This window comes from Leptosomus discolor, chromosome 5, assembly GCF_034619465.1.
Source record: "Leptosomus discolor isolate bLepDis1 chromosome 5, bLepDis1.hap2, whole genome shotgun sequence".
Taxonomy (NCBI): Eukaryota; Metazoa; Chordata; class Aves; order Leptosomiformes; family Leptosomidae; genus Leptosomus; species Leptosomus discolor.
In genome coordinates this window covers 72,118,061-72,139,083 of record NC_141395.1, presented here as the reverse complement: position 1 = coordinate 72,139,083, position 21,023 = coordinate 72,118,061, and positions in this window count along the sequence as shown.

The window sequence follows — 21,023 nt, the reverse complement described above, 5'->3', positions numbered from 1 at the left end:
TCGAAATTAAATGTACTCGGAAAATTTCCTGGGCGATAAGGGCAACTGGTGTATCACAAGCTAACTCTGTGCTAGGAACCTGTTTAGATGCAAACTGCCAAATGGGCATGAGCCCTGGAACACACTTAACGCCTGAGCTGTGCCACACACTTAACGCCTGAGCTGTGCCTGGGAGGTGTCTGGAGAGCCTCACTGGCACATACCAGAGGCACACCAAGGACCTTTCCAACCTTTTGCTAATATAGAAGGATCATGTTCTGGTGCCTGAGGACATTCCCAGACAGTTCAAAGTACTGGTACACAGTCATCCAAAAATGCTGTCCCAATCTCACGTTCTTCTTTGCAACTCCAGCAAAGAGAAAAGGATTTCATTCCAGCACATACCATTTTCCTGATATTAAATTCCCATCTTCCTCATTTGGTGGACTTTTTTTGACAGTCTCCCTGTCATCTGAGGTAACCAAAGAAGAGGCCAGTCAATTATTTCGTATTTAAACTGCTCAAGCCAAGAAAGAAGATATGGAAGTTGTGTTGGTCAAGCTTAATAAAAAGCAAAGATCTCTTTAGTATAAGGTTATCCCTTTGTGCTACCAGCCTTGGCTCATGTTAATAAGTGTTATCACACCATTCAGTCACTTTTGACCCTTCAGTCCAGGTTGTCGTTTTCCATGTGAGTTACGTAGTTGGCTGGAAATCCAGGGGAAATTGAACTTGTGCTCTAAATTCCTTTTACCCATACTTTTTTAGAAAAGGTTAATCTCTTAGGGCTTTCTTTAGAAAACTTCCAGTCTAGAGAACCCAGATAGGTAAGTGGTGGTGTATATCATGATGACATATTCAATGGCAAGGTGATGTCAGTTAGAAAAGACTTGTGGAGAATGTATTTTCATCTTTATAACTTATATTATCACTATGCTTGTACAGTATCTGATGTTCTTAAATTTTATAATCAGATTGATTCTGTCCAGTACAAGTATAGCTTTTTCAGCACTTGACAATCTTTTTATTTTTCATCATAATTATTTGTTACGTGGATATCAGCTTTATCTGGGGTGCAATTACACTTTTATACCAGACACTATGTCTTATGCATTAAACCTTATGTTGCCTGGCTTATACCCCTATACAGTCACTTCGCTTAACTGTGGAAATCTTGACCCAGGAAAGATCTGTCCAAATCCAGGTGGCTACCACCACCACATCAATCTACTAGAGAGATCACTTTCTTTTTTTCCCCCAAAGTAAGGAATTTCCATCCTAATTTGAGATCCAGAGAAACACAGAATGTGACACTGAGTCCCGAACCACAAGAAGTCAGACTTTCCTCTTTCACGCTACAAATAGGAGAGCTGTGGCCAACATATCCTGTTTTACATACTTTTTTTTTTTTTTTTTATAATACTCATTGCTACCTGAATACATTAGCTATGGTTTTGAATGCCTCCTGCAGCCATATTGCTGAGAACTATGCATGTTCTGTACCTCCAACAGGTAAGTTAAAATATAAATATATGCATCCCTATCTTTTTAATGTACATGTTAAAGTGCATACAAGGAAAAAAAAGAGATTTGCATATTGAGACATGTTTATGCATGCATATATTTAGTAAATTTTATTTTATATACCTTTTTACAAAAGCATGACAGTAGAGGCATTCAAATGAAATTTTTTATGTTTATTGAGTGATCTTTTGCATAAGAGACATGAAAAAACCCACAGATGAAAGGCTATGTTCAGAACAAGAATAGTGTATGATAGCAGTGGATTTGCTTCTATTTTAGTTTGTTAAAGGGAATCATAGTTGGTATATGAGCCGATTTATTGACAGAGGGAGGAAAAAAAAACATGAAGCCAAGCCAAACCATTCCACCTACAATATTAATTCCAATATGAAGAAGCCTTTCAGTTTTTATCTCTCTTCAAAAATACATTTAAACACCAATTAGAAAAACAAGGACTAACCCATTTTTTCTTAGCTCATTTGAGCCAGTTATACTATTAATATATTAAATGTTTAGATGTCCTGTAATTTAAGTGTTCACATTCCCCAACCTATTTGTGCATCTGATCCAAAACACTCTAAAGATTCCCATGGAGTCTAGGGGCTTTTTATCATAACGTTGCTGAGTGTCTTGATAAAATCCTGCCTCTTGTGAGACTTGAAAACAAATTGTTACATACAAATCTCAGCTTCTATCGAATAAAATAAGAACAAAAATTATACATTTCATTTGGGGGGAAAGAGGCTTGAAAGTGGGACCTGAATTCATCTAAAAGCTAAAAACCAGAAGTTGTAGAAGAACGTTTATCTTTTTGTTGATTTTTTGATCACGGGGTTTTTAACCTGTTGGTTGAAAGTCACGAATGCTTCAGGTCATTCCCACCTTCCTCCAAAGGTCAGTCATAGCAGGAACTTGGCAACGTCTGTGGGGGGTCTGTAAGGCACCTCAGCATATGGTAAAGTACATGCAGATGAACACATTCCACTGCCAGTGGTGCCAGGGACTCCCAAACATAACAGGAACTGCTGAGATAGACACAACCAGGGCTGCATCTGTGATTTAGTTTCTTACTGGGAGGTTCCTTGACACTACTTTCCTGCTACTGCAAGGAATGTGTGGGAAGCTACTGCTGAAGAGGAGTGTTTAAGGGGGTCCTATGGAGTACAGCATCCTCAATGCCTTCCCAGAGGAGCAGTGAGCTGTGATGTTAGCAGCTAGAGAGAGGTACCCACTGAGTTGGGACTCTGATGAGGAACACGTGGGTACAAAGCATCACACAGGCTGGTAACTTTCTGCAAGCCCTCCAAGGCAGATTATATTTGAGAATAAAAGACATTATTATAGACTTAGGGAGCCTTTAGTTAGAGAAAGATGAAGAAGGATATTAACTTGACTAACCATCCTGTTTTTAAATGGTTATCCCCTATTTCTGGAAGACCTCCCTAAAGATGGCAAGCTCTGACTTTCTTTAAATAATAGCGCTATTTCTTTCCTTACTTCTAGGTAAGGAAAAGATCAGCTTAATCGTCAGCCAAACTTTTGCAGAACAGAACTTAAGCAGAGTGGCTGTTTATGGCACTTTTCAGTGTGAAATCTGCCTTGAGAAACCTTTTAACAAAAGTGAGTCCAAGCCTCTACAAAATACTTCATGAAAAGTCCATTCATGTTGTCCTCAACAGTACCGAATTACACTCTTGAAATAAAAATAATGGACTTTGCCTGTCAAAATGTGATATTACCCCATAAATCTGCTTTTGCACTTTTTGCTCAAGTAAAGAAATTGCATGCAAGGAAGCAGATCTGTGAAGGGCCCATTAGCAGCTCCATAGACAGCAGATGCTCACCAGAGACGCAGACCAGAATGTCTCACTGCAAAGATGCAATGAGGTTATTTGTCGGTTAAAGCCTCAAGAGGCGGTGGCAAGTGAGATCCTTCTGATGGGTCCTAAACAGTTGTGGGTAGGAGCCTTATCGCAAGATGCTGGAAACATTTTTCCAAGCCAAGTAGCTGCTGAGTCTTCACTCTAGTGTGAATGTAGCACAGAGCATGTCTGAATCCAGCATGGATCAGCAGGAACGTGTCTGAACTACAAAAAGAATTGATCTTGGTTCAAATGTCGGAGAAGGTCTGCATAGAAGCTCTGAGATGGACAATTTGAGAAAAGCAGGACTGAGAAAAGTCTCCTTACTCAGACTGCACAATGGAGTCAAGCAATTGGAGTAAAGAAGCCCACAGGGGTGTGACCTGCATTTGCATGCTGACCATAATCTTCTGCAGGGTATGAAGTCAGTGTGTGGCTAGAGGGATGTCTTGGGGGGTAAGATCTTGCATAGCTTGAGGGCCAAGCTCCATCACACTTGGCTTGGGACTCAAGAGGGTCAGAGCTGTCAGGGTAACAGCAAGACTAGGGCTGCTCCGCAAGGAAAGTCAAATTGGAGGCTCGGGGTTGACAACAGGACAGGCAGAGACCTCTTCAACAGAGGGCCTGGGACCCAAGGAAAGCAACCAGAGATACCAGTGACAGTCACCAGGTTCAGCTGAGAGCCATGACCACCAAGTGGGACCACAGTCATGGGGCAGATCCAAGGTGAATCATTCAGCAGCAGTGAGGTGCCCAGCAGAACAGAGACTTACTCACAACCTCAGACAAGTCAGAGTTTAAATGCAGCTCTTGGGGCAACAGCAAGAAGATTTGTGGGTGAGGGCCCCAGGCAAAGCTCGTCAGGGGCGATAAGATATAATGGGTTTTGCAGGACCTCAGCAAAAGTTGGTCCAAGGCTGGCAGTGTGATCCTTGTCAACAACTATGTTTAGTTACTTACGTGTGGATTTCGATGAATTACACAGACCATGACTCGACAGTGCTTTAGATGGTAACACTCCTCAAAAAAATGAGATTTAGCATCTATAAGGAAGAGACTTTACACTCACTGGAGATACAAATTTGCATGGATCATCGGTGATAGCAATTATTGCTATGACTACTGCAGCTGATACAGAAGACTTTTCTTAACTGTTCATACTTGACCATGAGAAGCAAGGCGGCTTGCAAACAAAGTAACTCATAAACCAATTTTTGTACAGGTTTTAAGCACTTGAAATGTTTTCCCTGATGAAAATGTGAAGAAAATTACACATTCTGGCTTTGACAGAAGCAACTTATGTGCCACAACAATATCTACAATCATTCATATGGGTCATTAGATTGAAAGAACAAATTAAATAGAGTTGTTCTGCACAATTCACCCATTGTTAAATAATATATCTTGGTAGAATAAAAGCATTACATATTTCTGGTAATATGCTAGCTCCATTTTCAACTGAAAAAATTATTAAAGGCTTGGTTGAAAAGGGTGTATTTTTCTCTGTGGCCACTGGTGCTTTAAACCATGGAAATGTTAAAATGTTTCTGGCAGATGTTCATTCCTATACAGTAGAAAGAGAAGTGATCTATTGTCTGCTTAATTATTTTCAATACAAGAGTAAAAGTTCATTAGAAATGCTTGAAAATGCCAGAAGGGTATTAAAGTCAATTGACTTCACAACGTGTCATCATTTGCAGATGACAAAGCTAATCCTGACTTTCATGGTACGAGTAACATTGTTGGTCTGTGGTCATCTGAAAATATGAAGTAAGCAAAGTTTGTAGTGAGAGATAGTATCTTTTCTTAGACAATCTGACATAACTGAGAATAAAAAAAAGGAAACAATAACCCCACGAGCTTTTAGGCACACACAGTCTTTTTCAAATGTGGAGTGGAATCAGCAGCCTTTCAAGCTAAATAGAAGCGGGGAATCATTATTCGAAGTTAAACTCACTTAGGTTAACCAATTGAAGAACATGAAAGAAAAGCTCTCTGGTGTCTGTGGAGCCAGAGTGATGTGGGAAGCAGGAGAGGTGATAAAGTGGTTAGCATCTCCTGGATATAGAAAAAGGATGTTAATTATTCATGCAAAGTACTGAAGGCTGAGATCTGGAAAATTCCTAGAAAGTTAAACTTTTAAAAATATGGACAACAAGTAGTATGATATGTCCACTGAATATTCAACATCGTTATCTACTACATTTATGAAATTTATCCCAAGATTAGTTTTTTGAGATAATTTTGGTTTTCAAGGCTCCATTTCAGACTTGGATTGCCAGACATTTTCAGAGAAATGTTGCTTGGAAGACACTTACAGAAGGCATTTAGTGCAGCCTCCTGTCTGAAGCAGGACTGTTGCCAACATTAGATCAAGTCAGCAATGACTCCTCCTAGTCAAGTCTTGAGACTTTTATGACCTCACTAGTGAAGTGTTCTGGGGTTGCAGTACTTTTCTAGTGAGGGGGTTGGTTTTGGTTTTGCCTTTAGTTTGGTTTGGTTGGTTTGTTTTGGTTTTTTTTCAGATGTCCAGCATGAACCCTCCAAGGTGCAGTTTGGGACATTGTCTTCCATTATGTCATCTATCACTACAAAGAGTAGTTTGTCCTCATTGTCTGTATGACTCTAGTTCACACAGTTACGGACAGCTACTAGATCACCCTTTAACCAGCTTTTCATGGGCTGAAAAAACCCAGCTTTTCATAGGATCTGTGCTGTAGGCCCCTGACTATCATAGGAGCTGGACCCTGGGTGGTTGCTGCCCGCGGCTTTGCATGGAGAATCCAAAACTGGATGCAGTATTTCAGATGCAGTCTTACCAATGCTAGGTAGAGGGTGATAAGAACTCCCCTTCATCCTGCTGGTCAGATTCTTTTCAATTTAATAGGGGACATTGTTTGACTGCTTGCCATTGGAGTGCGCTGTTAGCTGATGTTCAACCTGGCGTCCATCCTAACTCCCTGGTCCTTTTCAGCAGGGCTTTACCCAGCCAGTCAGGTCCCTGCCTGTGCTGAGGTGTGGGATGACGTTGTCCTGGATGCAGAACTTTACACCCTTCCTTGCTGAACCTCACGATGTTGGTCCAGCCTGCAAGTTTATTGCATTCCCTTTGAGTCAAGGTTCTGCTACGTCTCAGCGTGTCAATCCTTCCTCTTAATTTAGTGTCATCCTTAAATTTGCTGAGGGTGCACTGTGTCATCATCCAGATCACTGAGAAAAGATGAAGGACAATGTCAGCCCCAGCTGTTCTTGTTATGAGCTGCCCGCCAGACACTCAGCCATTGATCGCTGTCCTTTGAGCAAGGTGGTCCAGCCAATTTTTGACCTGTTTGACAGCCTGTTTGTCCAGTGCTTCAGCCACCAGTTGAGACTGCAGTGGGAATTGATGTCTAAAGTTGTATTAAGTACAAGACATATGACATCTACCCATCTTCTTTCACCCACCCAGCCATCTATATTGTCATAGAAGGCAATTAGAGCCCTCAATCACCGTTTGCCCTTGCTGTGGACTCCATAATTCTTCCAGAGATGGGGGTGACATAGAGTGACTTATACTTCCCAATGTTCTTCTTATTACTCAGGGTTTTTTTGTTGGGTTTTGCTTTGTTTTGGGTTTTTTTTAAGATACGCCTTTTTTTTTTTTTTTTAAGATCAGCCTTTTTCCACTCATCAGGGATCTTCCCTGATCACTGTTATTTTTCAAGGACGATAAGCAGAAGCATCACAATCACATCAACCAGGCCTTGAATGCTGTACAGAATTTCTTAACGACCTTTCTTAGTCCTCCAAAAGGAGTTCAGAATTCGCAGGAGGTATTTCATCATGTAATTCTTGAAACCAGGAAAATGTTTAAGCACGTCCACAAAAAGTGGTTTTCTTTATGACCTGCGTTACAATACATTTCAATGTGTTTTCCTGCCATAAACCCCTTCTGCTGTATGCTAGGAGAGCGTGACTCAATTGAATTTTCTAAATTCTTTAAAGAAGATAAAACTGAGGAGGACAGAGCTGCTTATAATTGCTGCGTGTTAATGTGTCTTTTGCAATGTGTTAGAAGTCTATCTGTTTTTTCTGTTTTAACATTAAAACTTTGAATAACCTGATCTTGCACTGAAGTTCAGGCATAACGTAGTATCCAATAGAAAAATTATAAAAAATTGGTCATAAATTTATCACTCTACCTGGAAGGAATGTGATAGGAAAGCAAAAAAGAAAAAAAAAAAAAGTTTTATTGAGCAATGTACACTACTTCTGAAATACCTGACATTTGTTTTCATTGAACACAGTGTTCTTAATCTAATTTATCTATGTTCTTAATAAAAAAAGGTTAGCTTTTTCAGGATGTCATAAACATTATAAGTGGGCTCAGCAAGAGGATAGAATGAAGTGAAAGATTAAGTAGAATGTGTTTACATGCCTCAAGAATCATGCATTCAGAAACGATCAGGTGATTTTTCTTCAAATCCCATTTTTTTCTATTTTATAAAATTTGTTATATCCATTTTTATTTTCAAGGCAGTTATGGACATAATCTTTTCTTTGTGTAAACAAACAAGTTCCAGAAGCTGATAAATACTGATTCTGTTAAGGTTAAATCCCTCATATCTGTGAAAAAAACCCAAGTTTTTATAGATTTTAAAATTAATGTTTTATGAAATATCCTCGACAGAGACCTTTTGTTCTTCAGAAATGTGAAGCTTGCAATAATTCAGTGGTATATTTGAGGGCAATATAAAGTTTACTTTAGAGACAGAGACATGATATATTAACAGAAACAGTGTTTCTCTAAAATACCTCTTGTAATACTGTCCTTTATTCTATATGCTTTGCCTGAAGCATTGATTAGTACATGTAATTACAGAAAAGCTTTGCTGAGATCTTTAATCAAAACAGGCTCTAGAAGCTATGACCAATAGGTGGGCTGTCTACACACAAATCTGCTAATGAGGAGGGGAGGATGGTACACGATGAACAGTCCTCTTCAGTCGTACAGGTGGGTGCTGTTGTGTCTGTATCTTGCCATGCATTTTAGCACCTTGTCTGCTAAATCACGAGCATTAGGGACGTTCCTTTCAGGCAGTAAACTTGGATAAGCCTCTGCCACTAATTGAGCATGCGATCGTTACTCACTGGAGTCTGTGGAAAGATTTGCCAACCCCATGGCAAGGGATTGTTGTGCTGACAGGACAGACACGTGGCAAGAAACAATTTCTAACCAAGAAAGCTGCCAAAATATGAAATGAAAATATTTTTGTTATAGATCGACCTAAAAGTCTGCTGCATCCTAGGAAGCATTAATGAAATGTACAACCGTGCTGCCCATTTCTTGTGCCTGTAGCTCATACCTTGTCTTGAGCAAACTCCCTGATATCTCTCCTGCCTGTAACTTTGACTTACACTGGGTTGTCTGAACGATTTTCAGCCATTTAAGAAATGCTTAATTTTTTTGGAACACCTCCTTTTTTTAGGTGACTGATATGAAGTATCCTAAATTAATGTAGTTGTAAGAAGATGGGACCTCAGAAGTGATTTAGCTACTTTGCAATATACTTCCAAGTCTGTTCATTAGTTCAATGTTTTCCAGTCTTGACTAATCTTAGTAGATACAAATACATGCCTTTCGTAGCGTACAAACTCAAATCATTTTGCTGGCTGCTAAGGTGTCTGTAATTGCTCACAGAAACTAACAGCCCCTAAGCAACTTTTTATGATTATTATTGCTTAATGTTTTCCAGAATTTTTCTAGAAACCAGGTATATAAGGGATCCCATAAATGAGCAGTAACATGCTCAGAAAACAGAAGGGTCCTTGTCTTCAGGAGTTTCTCATCTAGATGCAGGAGGACAGATTATAGAGACCTGAGTCAAACAGTCCAGGAGAGCCAGGTAGCAGTGACTTGACAATGATTATGGTAGTTATGTGGTGTTCATATATAACAGGGCTAAAGTTAAGCAAACTTCATGAAACTTGTAATTTCCAAGCCATCTGCAGTAAATTTCATAGTCTCCCTCTTTTCCTTCTCCAAGACTTGTTATTGTCCCTTGGAGTCAATGTCATCTTCTGCTTCCTTCTTCCACCCACCTTCCCCTTCCCAAATGCTGACACGTTGTTTCTAGCAGTGTTTTCTGGTTTGTTTTTTTTGTTTTCATAAAAATGAAATAAAAGACTCTGAAATCCCATTTTTTCTACAGTTGTCGTAGCTGCCTTCATTAGTGGGACTTCTCTTTGTTAGGAGAAGCTGATTTGTTTTATTATATTTGCCAGAAATGTATCTGGAAGAAAAATAAACTGTGAGAAATAGGCCTTATTATGCCATGCATGCCTGACTTTCAAACTGATTTTACTGGAAGCTACATTATGGGGACAAAGCTGATGCACTGGCATTCTTCTGAACCTCAAAGACACATTGAATCTTGACAATCCTCCAGGAGAAACTCTCGAGTTAGCAGCATGTCCATTGAAATTCAAGGAAATGCCTTCCCTTTCTTGTCTGGCTTCAAACTTTGGAGCTCACAGAAATGTTAGGCAAGTCTTTTGCTCTAAAATGATCCTAACCTCATGAAGGTGGGAGTCACCTTGGGTACTCAAACTCAGGCATTCAGCTTTATCGTATAGCTACAGGACATTCGTGTTCCAGGAGGAGCTGAGCAGACTAAAGATGTGAATGATAGTCTCATCAGCTGTCCATTTCTACTCATCAGAAACTGTAAATCCCACTGGAAAACATCTCTTTGCTTTAACTTGAACAAGTACAATAGAAAAGTGACTGGTTAAGATGCAAGGCAGCTTTGAAAAATCCCGGCAAGGGCTGATTTAATAAGACCTAAGCACTGAAAGCTTTCCACCCAAAGGTGGATCTCATCTGCATTTAACAGGATTATCTCTAGCATAAGAGTGCAGTTCAAACATCCCAGCTCATCTCTGGTTGGTGGAGAATGCTGGTGATTGTACTGCTGGGTCTTGTGTCACTGACAGGTTTCCATTTCTGTGCATATTAACCTCATGATATGGCTGGTTTGGAAAGGCAATCTGTCACCAAATACTAAGGTGTGGCTGAGTTTTCCCAAAACCACAATCCAAGGTCTTTGGTTTCTCACTCCTCTACCTCCAGTCCCCTCTTTGCACACACATCCACCGCTTAGTAGCAATCTACTGAGATGAGCCTTTTCTTCTGCACTTATGTGGGCAAAGGGTGTGTGCTTAGGAGGGAGATATGATTTGTTTTTTGTTTTCAGCATCACATTGCTTTTAGTTCTTGCAGGGTTTGCTGCATGAGAAACCTGTGTGGAAATCTCATCCAGGGTCCTGGATAAGACATTGCCCACTTAGGAACTGATCTAGAGCCATATTTCGTTTCGAACAGTAACTGGGGAATGTGTGTTTCTGGTTTTGCAAATGGGTCTTCAATGCAAAGGTTAAATCCAACATTCAAAATCCACGAAAAGGAGAAAGGGGATTAGGTTTGAAGTTGTGATTTGAACCTTTTAAAGACTAATTTTCTGTAATTTGATTCTGAGTTCTAAATTATTTCCCACCAACTTCCTATTATTGAAATCAACATTAATTAACACTGCTTTTAGCATGTTCTTAGCATTACCATGACTTTCAGCCATGACTTTTATGAGTGTCTTTAACTCTAATATATTTCAAAGTTATCATTCTAAACCAGTATATACCAAAATTAGTCAGTAAGAAGCTGTACCAGAGCCAAGCAAAAGTGATTCACCTGTTCCACATCGACTCAAATACAAATAATTTGGAATTTTTTCATGGATAAATAATTTCCAGTAACACATGGGAGCATGATTCTTGACTAGCCTTATTTGTCACAGTGTGTCAGTGAAGCAATGACCAGATTCAGGTAATATTTAAAACCAGCTGCAGCTTAGAGATTCAGTATTTGCTCTGTTTTCTTTCTAACTGACCACCATACAGTCATCATACAGGTTTTGTGTTTCTTTTTAGGCCATGTGCACAACCAGCACAAGAGTGAAAGGAGGTCTGCTGCTGTACTGATGAGTTAAATGTCCCCATGACCAAATACTGAGGAGCTCTCCCTACCACTGAGCTGTTGAGTAGAAGGCTGACACTTCCTTTACCTTCTGATTTAGATATTTATTTTACTTAATATTAACCTGGAACTTTGACCAAGATTCATAAAACTTATCAGTGTGGCCAAAAGTGCAATGGGTAATGTGTAGGGGGAAAAAAGAATAACCAAAAAGTCAATCAGTGAGTAAAAAACTAAACATAAAACAAATTAAGAGAAAAATTGGCTAGCCCCACTTACAGTGTCTGCAGTGTCCTGCACATCAACACTTCAGTCTAGGTTTGAACCTCCAGAGATATTAATATTTTGCTAATAATAACCAGCTCTGTATCTCTACCGCTCTGTGTATTCTACGTACGCGTAAGATATTCATTGCTAATTTGTCTGCAGGAAGGTCTGAAATCCTCTCTGAAGATTTAAATGTCTTACAAGTTTTATTTTTACACCGAAGTTGCCGAAGGTGAGCCCAGTTTCACCACCCACGCATACACTGAAAAAAAAAAAAAAAAGCTTCTAATTTGCTAGGAGAAGGTCTTCAAATCCCCACCCACAGGAAGATGGTATTTTAAATTTCCCCAGAAGAGTTGATTATGGCAAGACCCTTAAATTACCACCTACATCCATACACCCACATGCATGTGCACTTGGGTTTCTGTAACATGTAGTCCTGGAAAATTAACTTTTTGAGAGATCTAGATGTAGGTTTCTACATGTTTGTTGACAGAGCAGAGGTGAGAAAAAGAAGCATGTTTGCAAGCTCTGCACGGCAGCTATCGTTACAGGGGAGTTTTCACCCCTAGAAAGCCATGTCTCTTAACAGGCTAGAGCTCTCATCTTTGAACTTGCATGCTTGTAACTGTTTCTTTCTTTGGGTTCAGCCCAGAGATGAAGCTAATTTTCTGTGCTGTTGCTGCTGCCTTCTATCACGATGATGTTTCAGTCTGGGTAGATGTTATGCTTATCCTTTAAAAAAACAGAAGAAGAAAAAAAAAATCGTGTGGTCCTCACTCCTCCCATCAGCTGGAACAGAGTAGCTGCAAGTCTGCGCAACACAGATTTCAAGGTAGCAGATCCAGCACAGGGTGAGAAATGTTGGCACTCGGAATTATGCTGAGCCTGTTGACAGACCGTTTCATTGGGGGGAATGCAAGCAAGCGAAGGTCCCTGCGAAACTGATGGCATTCCTCTTTGCCAGGCAGGGGAGCAGAGGCAGAGGAGGGATGGATGCCCTGACTGATTAACGCTCACTAGCTCTTGCCATGACGGATTTAGGAAGAGATGCTAAATCTCCTGGTTAGAAGTTTCCTGTCTCAAGTACACAACAGTCCTTCTGCATATTTTATACCCTCCTGGCTCTCTGGGACACTCCTGCCACCCCCTCTCTACTGAGCTCTGATCTGCTTCCAGAGTATAATCCTGCACTATCTCTGCACTGTTTCCCAGCCAGAGAGGTCTACAGGTTCTGGTTTTGTTTTGGCCTCAGGTCACTTGTTAGGCTTCTTGCTGGAACCATATGACTTTCTGTTCCTAAGCAATATAGCTATTTCCCTAGACCTCCTCTCTATGTCTCTGCATAGTAGCAGGGATCCTGGCTAGAAAGGCCCACTTTCTAAAAGCAAATGAGGTCATTAACATCCCAGCTGAGTTTCTCAATATGCAAAAGAAAGTTGTTCAGCACCCTCTTAACTGCAGTGCCTTGTGTGTTGGCATTTTGGAACTCCTGCCTGGATAACATGCTCATAAATGGGCATAGCATGCTCAAAAAATGTGGTTGTATTTGAACGAGAGAGACCTTGGCTGCATCAGGACTCATTGCTTTTCAATATGAACACGTATGTCAGAGACTTTTTCTTTTTCCCCATCTGTTTCAAGTTAGAAGCCAAAGGCTGATAGCAAAAGTATAGAAAGGGCTATCAAAAAGCAATGACATTTTGGCCCCATGTGCTAGGTCTGAGATTTGTCCTAATGGTGGGATTCTCAACAGCTAAACAGGTTGTATTGGAAATGACAGTCGCCTGTGTGTTTTCCATATGTTGGGTATGCAAATGTCCCCAGAATTACAGACAACATCCTTGGATGGAGTTTAGCTCCTTTTCTCCATTCCAAGTACGTTGAGAATAGCAACCAGAGGTGGATGGAGAGAGGAAGTCCTGACATTGCTGACAGCAGATATGGAGGGAAAGTAATCATCCGCTCTAAACTGTCTTTAAGACAGGAAGATGCAGTAGCATAAGGCTATAAAACGAGCTTGGTTGAGAAGTGCCATAGACATGACAGTTTTGCTAGCTTGGAAAGGAGACCTCAACTCATTTAGCAGTCATCTCACCTTAATGCATCCAGAATAGACTTGGGGTTTACGGATCCATGGGTAGGTTGAGGTCCTGTGTGTCCAGCTCAGTGATCCCTTGCCTACTCCTTGGTAACTACCAGGCCAGGGGGAACCATGTCTCAGCATTAGTGACAAGTTGTCTATAAGAATAAACAACCCCATGAGTGGGACTAATTCGGCTCCTTGCTATGAGGCTCATCAATGAACTTTGAGGGATGAGCAACCCTTGTGCTCCAGGACTTCGCTTTGTGAACTTAGAAGAAACTCACAGTGAAGTTTCCAAGGCTGATACTCTTCGAATGCTAAACAAAGAAGTATCCATCTGATCTCAAATTCCTTGTGGGAGGGGGAAAATTTGGAGGAAAAAGAAGAATTATGAAATTGGCTAGGACTTAGTGGTTCTGAGTTATCAGACTGTGGCTGAGTGACTGCTGGGTAAATATGACCTTCCCTTTGCTCCCCGCTCCTCCACTTCACTCCTAACTCTTCAGAGGTGACATATTATCTAACAGCCAGTTTCTCACCTCTGCAGGCTGTGACTGACACTGTAATGAAATGAGGGAATACATCTTGAGTTTTTTTCCTCTTTTGATTTGGAAGAGGAACAGCAGATCTCCAGCATACGCATGGTTTGGAGTCATGGAAATCTTTGCTGTGCTTATTCCTGCTGTGTTCACCAGTTCCCTGAAGTGGCTTCTGGTCTAGAAGATGTAGTAGATGGTGGGATTTCTCTCATCTCTTTCATAACACAGAAGGTGGTAATAGAAGTTTCACATCTTAGTGAAATTAGCCCAATTGATCTGATTTTGACTAGGCTTGAAGTGGCATGGACTGTGGAAAGATGCACTTTCTCTCATCTCTGGATTTTAACTCTGATTAATGGCAGAAAAATGGGTGCACATAAGTACCCAAGCATATGCCTACCCTTTCAATTGTGTAGAAGTCTAAACCCACATAATAAACTAGGAAACTCTGTTTGGGGCATGAGATCTTTTTGGGTGAGGACCCAGGATGTTTGGTGACTCAGAACACTATGTACAAACCCTCTGAGCCTGAGCTAACGCCAAGTAGCAGCCAGAAGGGAAATGAAAAGCTGATAACTGCATACACAATGATCTGCTCTAAATAAGCACTGGCCCCTCAGGAAAGAGATCTTGGAGTCATTGCAGATACTGCTTTCATATGCCATCTCAGTGCTCAGCACAAGCAAAAAATGTGAGTAAAATAGTAGAACTTACTAGGAAATGGATGGAAAACAGAGCTTCACTTTAAAAGTGCGTATATAAATCCCTAGTGCACCTAAATCTGGGACACTGTGTGTACTTCCATTCATGCCATATAAAAATGGATGTAGTAGACTTAGAATAGGTAAAAGAAGGATGATCAGAGATATGGAATAGTTTTAATATGAGGAATGGCTAAGCAGGGAGTCTCACTGCAGCAGAGAGCCATTCAGTGTACCAGTAGGCATCTACAAAGTGATGACAAGTATGGCAAGGGTGAGTAAGCAATGGTTATTCATTATTTCGCATACCACAAGAACCCAGGAGCACTAATGAAATGAGCAGATAGCAGGTTTACAACAAACAGAAGATGTTCCTTTGCACGAATCATGGAACATGTCATGGGAGTTAAAAATATAACTTTTTTTCAGAAAGGGTTTAGAAAAATCAGTAGAGAAGAGGCTCGGGGCTCGCAGCTAAATACCTAATCCAGATTAATCTAGCAAAACCCTGAGCACCGGAGTGTAAGTGAGTGAAACAGATGAGGATCAGTTTATGTTCTCTTTCTTAAACGTTCCCCTAAAGCCCCATTATCAGTCGATCTGAGACTGGGTAAGGTAGATTCAGGTTCTGACCATGATGGCAAATTTATGGCAAGGAACTGAATGTTCCTACACCCACCCTATAGGCTGGTTTCCTTCCAGCGTGGCCTTAGCCAGAGTACCTTAGGGAAGTTTAACCTCACTTAATTTCACTAAAGTGGATCCAGGGCTGGGAACAACTGATCAGACATCTGTTCTCAAAAAAAAAAAAAAAAAAAAAAAAGAAAAAAAGAAAAAACAAAAAGAAAAAACCCCACATCTGGAGGCTGTAATGAATCACAGCCTGCCCACAAATCAACACATCATGCTGTCGTGAAAAAGGTGAAAGCTGTACTACCCTGTGTAACCTGCCAGCGATGCTCTGCTCACCCCTGGGAAAGCCTCGGTCGGAGGAGAATATATAAAGTGGGGCACTCCATTTCCAGAAATGATTTGTCCTACTTCAGAAATGTCTAGTGGGAATCAAAAGAGCAGCCACAGGGAAGAACTACCAGCGGGAAATACTGAGATCTTTACCCCCTTCAGAGGGAAGAGGACCGAGCAGAATATGGTAGCTCTGTTCAGATCCATGAAGGACTGTTTAACAGAGGAGAGGAAATCTGTTCCTCATGTTCACAGTGGATAAGAAAACAATGGGTTTAAACTGCTACAGGGAAGATGGTTAGATATTGGGAGAGATTTTCCAGTGGTCAGGACTGCAAAACACTGGAATGAATTGCCTGCAACATGTCCATCATGGGAGGCCTTGAAAAAACAACTTAAACAAAGTTCCATCAACAGTGACCTAGAAATACTGTATCTTGCTTTGGGACGGGAAAATAAACTATGCAACCTCCCGAGATCTCTCCTAGACCTATGAATTTTTAAGGCAGTCTTAAACATCTCCCGTAGGCTTGATAATTTGTGTGAAAACACTTTGGGTGTCTTGAATTAATTACACAGCCTTTTACTAGACTGTAGATTGGGATTGGCACTGTCATTTCAGTGAGGTCCATGAAACACACAGCTATTTTAGCTTTCTATTGCCATAGAGAGATCTTCATTTCTCTTCCCTGCAGCAGGGTTCAAGAAATATTCAAGCTTTGCTAGGATTTTTAGGATAGGAATTGGGGGAGCAATGTGAGTCATTTAATCTTTATTTCTTTAATCACAGCTGACAGGGGCACAGTGCATGGTTTCCCTGTCCCTGGCTTCTGGTTTTTCAGCATCATTTAGCTGAGCTGACCTTGGGCGGGCAAAGATTTCACTGTCACCCAAGAGGAGCTGTTGTGGGTGGTGAGAGAGGAGAAGGCTCTGCCACAGAGGTGGTGGCAGAGGTTGCTCAGGGCAACACAGCGTGGGAAGCAGCACGACTGGATGTGTGGATGAATTTAGCTACCGAAGAGAAGGACTGGCGTCTTCCAAGCTCTCCAGCCCAGCAGAGGGGGAATTAAGCCCTGTGCTGCACGCTGAAAGGCAAAAGCTGCTCTTACTTGACTCTGCACCGTTGCAAATGTCTTTGGATTCCCCTTTCCTGTGGATGACCTGGGGACAGAAATATTGCTGGTGCAGGGCTGAGGTGAGCTGCTCTCTATCATGCACTTATGACTACTGCAACCTCCACACAGATACTGGGTGATACCAGGGGCAGCTTTTGGCTCGTGCTGTGGTCTTTTCAGCTTGCAACTGCTGGAAGAAGGAGGCATGAGCAACACCTTCACTTCTCCTTCTTACCATGGAGATGAACGTCACCCAGATGTCTGCTCCGGCTATACGAGACATGAATGTCAGCCCTGTCCATGATTGAAATCAGCAAGAAATGACTTGGAGACTGCTGGCATCAGCTGGGAAACCTGTGTACTTTATGTAGCTAATATTGCAGGGCCAGCACCTTATACACTAAAACTAAGGGAAAAAAAATTGGAAACTAGATGTCGTGTTGTATACATATCAGATTATCTCTCAGCTCACCAGTGCAGTCAGCAAACATTTACAACAGCTTGTAAGGACCAGTCAGTAAAAGTTTCTACAGTCTCTGGAAATTCATTCTTTCTCAGGCAGAAACCTGTTGTTAGAGAAAGCCTTTTTTCCCCGCTGCTTACATATTTTTGTGTGTGTGTGGTTTGTTGGGATGTTATCTGAGACTTGCTCACCAGATAAGCAGATCGTTTACTCTACTCACTGTCTCCAGCTTGTGCTGTTAGCCAGGGCTGCTGCAGTCCCTTTTGCATAGTGTGTCTCTGCTGACTCTTCTGCCTTGCATTGGCTTTCTGGCATGACTGCAAGGCAGCAGGTTATACATGGTGAAAGAGTTCCCTGGGGAGACCTGCCCAGAATGAAGTTCAGGATTCACTTGGGTTTCACCCCTTTATGAGCTGCTTGGCTTTGTGCTCCACTTGAGAGGTGACATAAACCTCTGCAGTGGTTCCTCTCTGTCACTACCCATCCCTTGCCACCAGACTGAGCGAAAACACTCCAAAAGCAGAGCAAGGACCACCCAGATGCTGTGCGTGGCGCGCTCGGTGCCTGACGTCTGATCCACCCCAAGGCTTCTCGATGCTGCAGCACCAGGCACAGCACCTTGTGTTTGGAGGCACATGTCCCCTGCATGGGAATGGGGAAGGAGAGCATTTAGACACAGCAGCCTGCCGTTGTTGGCTCTGGATTACCTACCAGCCTGGGATGGGTTCACATCCAAAATGTACCCCATACTGTATTTTAATTAAACCGAAGAAACAAACCAATCATGAAGCCATCCAGCAGTGCTAACTTTGCATTGTGGCTGAGCTGGACCATGCGCCACTACGAGGAGGGAAACTGGATGTTCACACAGCTTCTTCTTTCTGAACATGAGCGGCCAAGAACTAGCATGTACTTTCTTACAATAAAAAAGTTGTTGAAGGGAAAAAAAAAAAAAACAAGACAAAGAAAATGGCTTCAGGACTGTTCCCCTCTTGCCCGTATTTATTCAAGCTGTCTTCCTCTCTCTGCAAATTTGGCAAACAGAGTCTGGCATCCCAGCTCAGGGGACACCTGTTAAATAAATAGGCTCAGTCTCTAACTGCTGCATTCATGGCAGAGTTTCCTGGTTCCCTTAGGCAGCTAATTTTTGTTGATTATCATACAGTACAGAGGGATTGTTTGTGTTTCTGCATCCCATCCAGGCACTGCCGCTGGTAACAGGCGTGTTCATGTGACTCAAGCCTGCTGCCTGTGTGGAATAAAGAATGTTTTTTTTATTCTGATGTTTAATGTGGGTCACGACACAGGGAGAAGCAGCCAGGTGGGCTTCTTGCGAAGGTGAACAAGCCCCAGTTGATTTGCTTGGTTTTCCTGTAACAAAGCCTCTCTGAAGAAACCTAAGAGCTGAACCAAGGATTAACTGAAAGCAGAAGTTGCTGTTGCCTGAGGCAGAGACACAAATGAGCTTGCTAAGAGGCAACAAATGGGCTGGAAGGCCTTCAGAGAAGGACTAAGCAACAGAGGGCGTAGAGGAGCTGGATTTTAGTATCCAGGGCTCCAGGATACACAGAGGAATGGAACTGTCCCAGTTCATGCCAACACACAGAAGCAGGCCTCCACAGCCTCATACATCATGCAAGCCAACATGGAGAGGGCATGAAGACACATCAGCATAGAGCTCTCTATCACTTTGGGTCTGTTTCCCCTGAGCTGGGCCTCAAAACTTCCGTACAGTACTGGGCTGGGCAGTTTTCTGAGATGAACTTATCCCTCACCACCTTCAAATACAGCTAGAGAGAGATACAGAGATACTGTATTCCCTCGACCATGTAGTCTGGCTGTGTGGCATAGCCAGCTCCAGCAATCTAGACATTTCTCTGTGTAGAGGTGTTAGGGATTTAAAGTAAATGTAATTAGTGTATTAGTGGTGCTTTGTAATTGTAAAGGCCTAGGGGCATGAGAATAAGATATGGCTCCTCTAACTTGACTTCTGCCTTAAGGGCTTCTCTTCACTATAGTTTCTTGACTGGACTTGGACTGAAGCCTAAAACCCCATTGGCTTCAGAATAGAGAAGACTCACATTTGCAATGCTGATCACCACACCCGGGACTTCAGGCTTTGTTGCCCACTCGCTCTCCTTCAAGTCTGAAGTTGGAGCCGCAAATTTCGAAACTAAATAACCAGTGGAGGGTGTGACGTTTCTTGCCTAAGTTTATGAATTAGGTGGCACTGTTCACTTTGGCTTCTTTCTTCTCTGTGTCTTGTAGTCCCCATTTAAAATTCGGTATCTTCCATACCCAAATGACAGTACTACTGGGGTATCCTTATCCACGTTGTAGGCAAGACGTAAGTTGTAGGTGGAGGCAACATCCTTTATTAAACCAAGAAATATGTTGAAAACAGTAGAAATGTGTTGAAAACAGTAGAAATGTGTATATATACACCTTTTTTTCAGACTAGACTGCCATCCTGAGGAGGATGCAATCTAGAAAGGGGTGCATTCACTGCAAATACCATTGAATTAGGGGTGGGATCTCTGCCAAGGATATAGCTGAGAGGAGCAGCCCATCTATTTCTGTGCCTTTTGGACTCCTGTATGAAGTCGGAGTCTTGAGGGATCCTCTGTACTGGCTAGAAAGATTCACAGTTTATTTCTGAGCACGGAATAAACTACGTCTATCTATAGACTTGGCTCAAAACTGGAACTCCCTGGGAATTCCACGGAAAAATCCCCTCCGTTTTCTTTTTTAGAGATAATTATTCTGAAATGGAATGAAACTCAAATCTCCTGTGGAATGGGAACTCTCACACTCAGTGTAGATGAAGTTGTGAAGGGATTCCCTTTAAATCTTTTTGAAGCATGTCTGAAGCTCACTGAGGAGCCTGAAACCCAGTCTGCCAGCTTTGGAAAAGATGGGAGACTAAGCAGTGCTGAAAATCCCGAATGAAAGCCAAGTACAGTGTTGCAGCAGAATATCGTAGAATCATAGAATCATTCAGGTTGGAAAAGACCTTTGAGATCACCGAGTCCAACCATCAACCTCACTGTACCAAGTGCACCGCTAAACCATATTGCCAAGCACCACATTTAAACGACTTTTAAACACATTAAGGTGTGGTGGCTCAACCATCTCCCTGGGCAACCTATTCCAATGCCTGACAACCCTTTCAGTGATTTTTTTTTCCTAATATCAGGCCTAAACCTATCCTGGTGGAGCTTGAGTCCGTTCCCTCTTGTTCTATCATTAATTACCTGTGAGAAGAGACCAGCACCTACCGCTCTACAATGTCCTCTCAGGTAGTTGTAGAGAGCAATAAGGTCTCCCCTCAGCCTCCTTTTCTTAAGACTAAATAGTCCCAGTTCCTCAGCCGCTCTTCTTAAGACTTATTCTCTAGGCCTTTCACCATCTTTGTTGCCCTTCTCTGCACTCTCTCCAGCACCTCAATGTCTTTCTTGTATTGAGATGCCCAAAACTGCACACAGCACTCGAGGTGTGGCCTCATCAATGCTG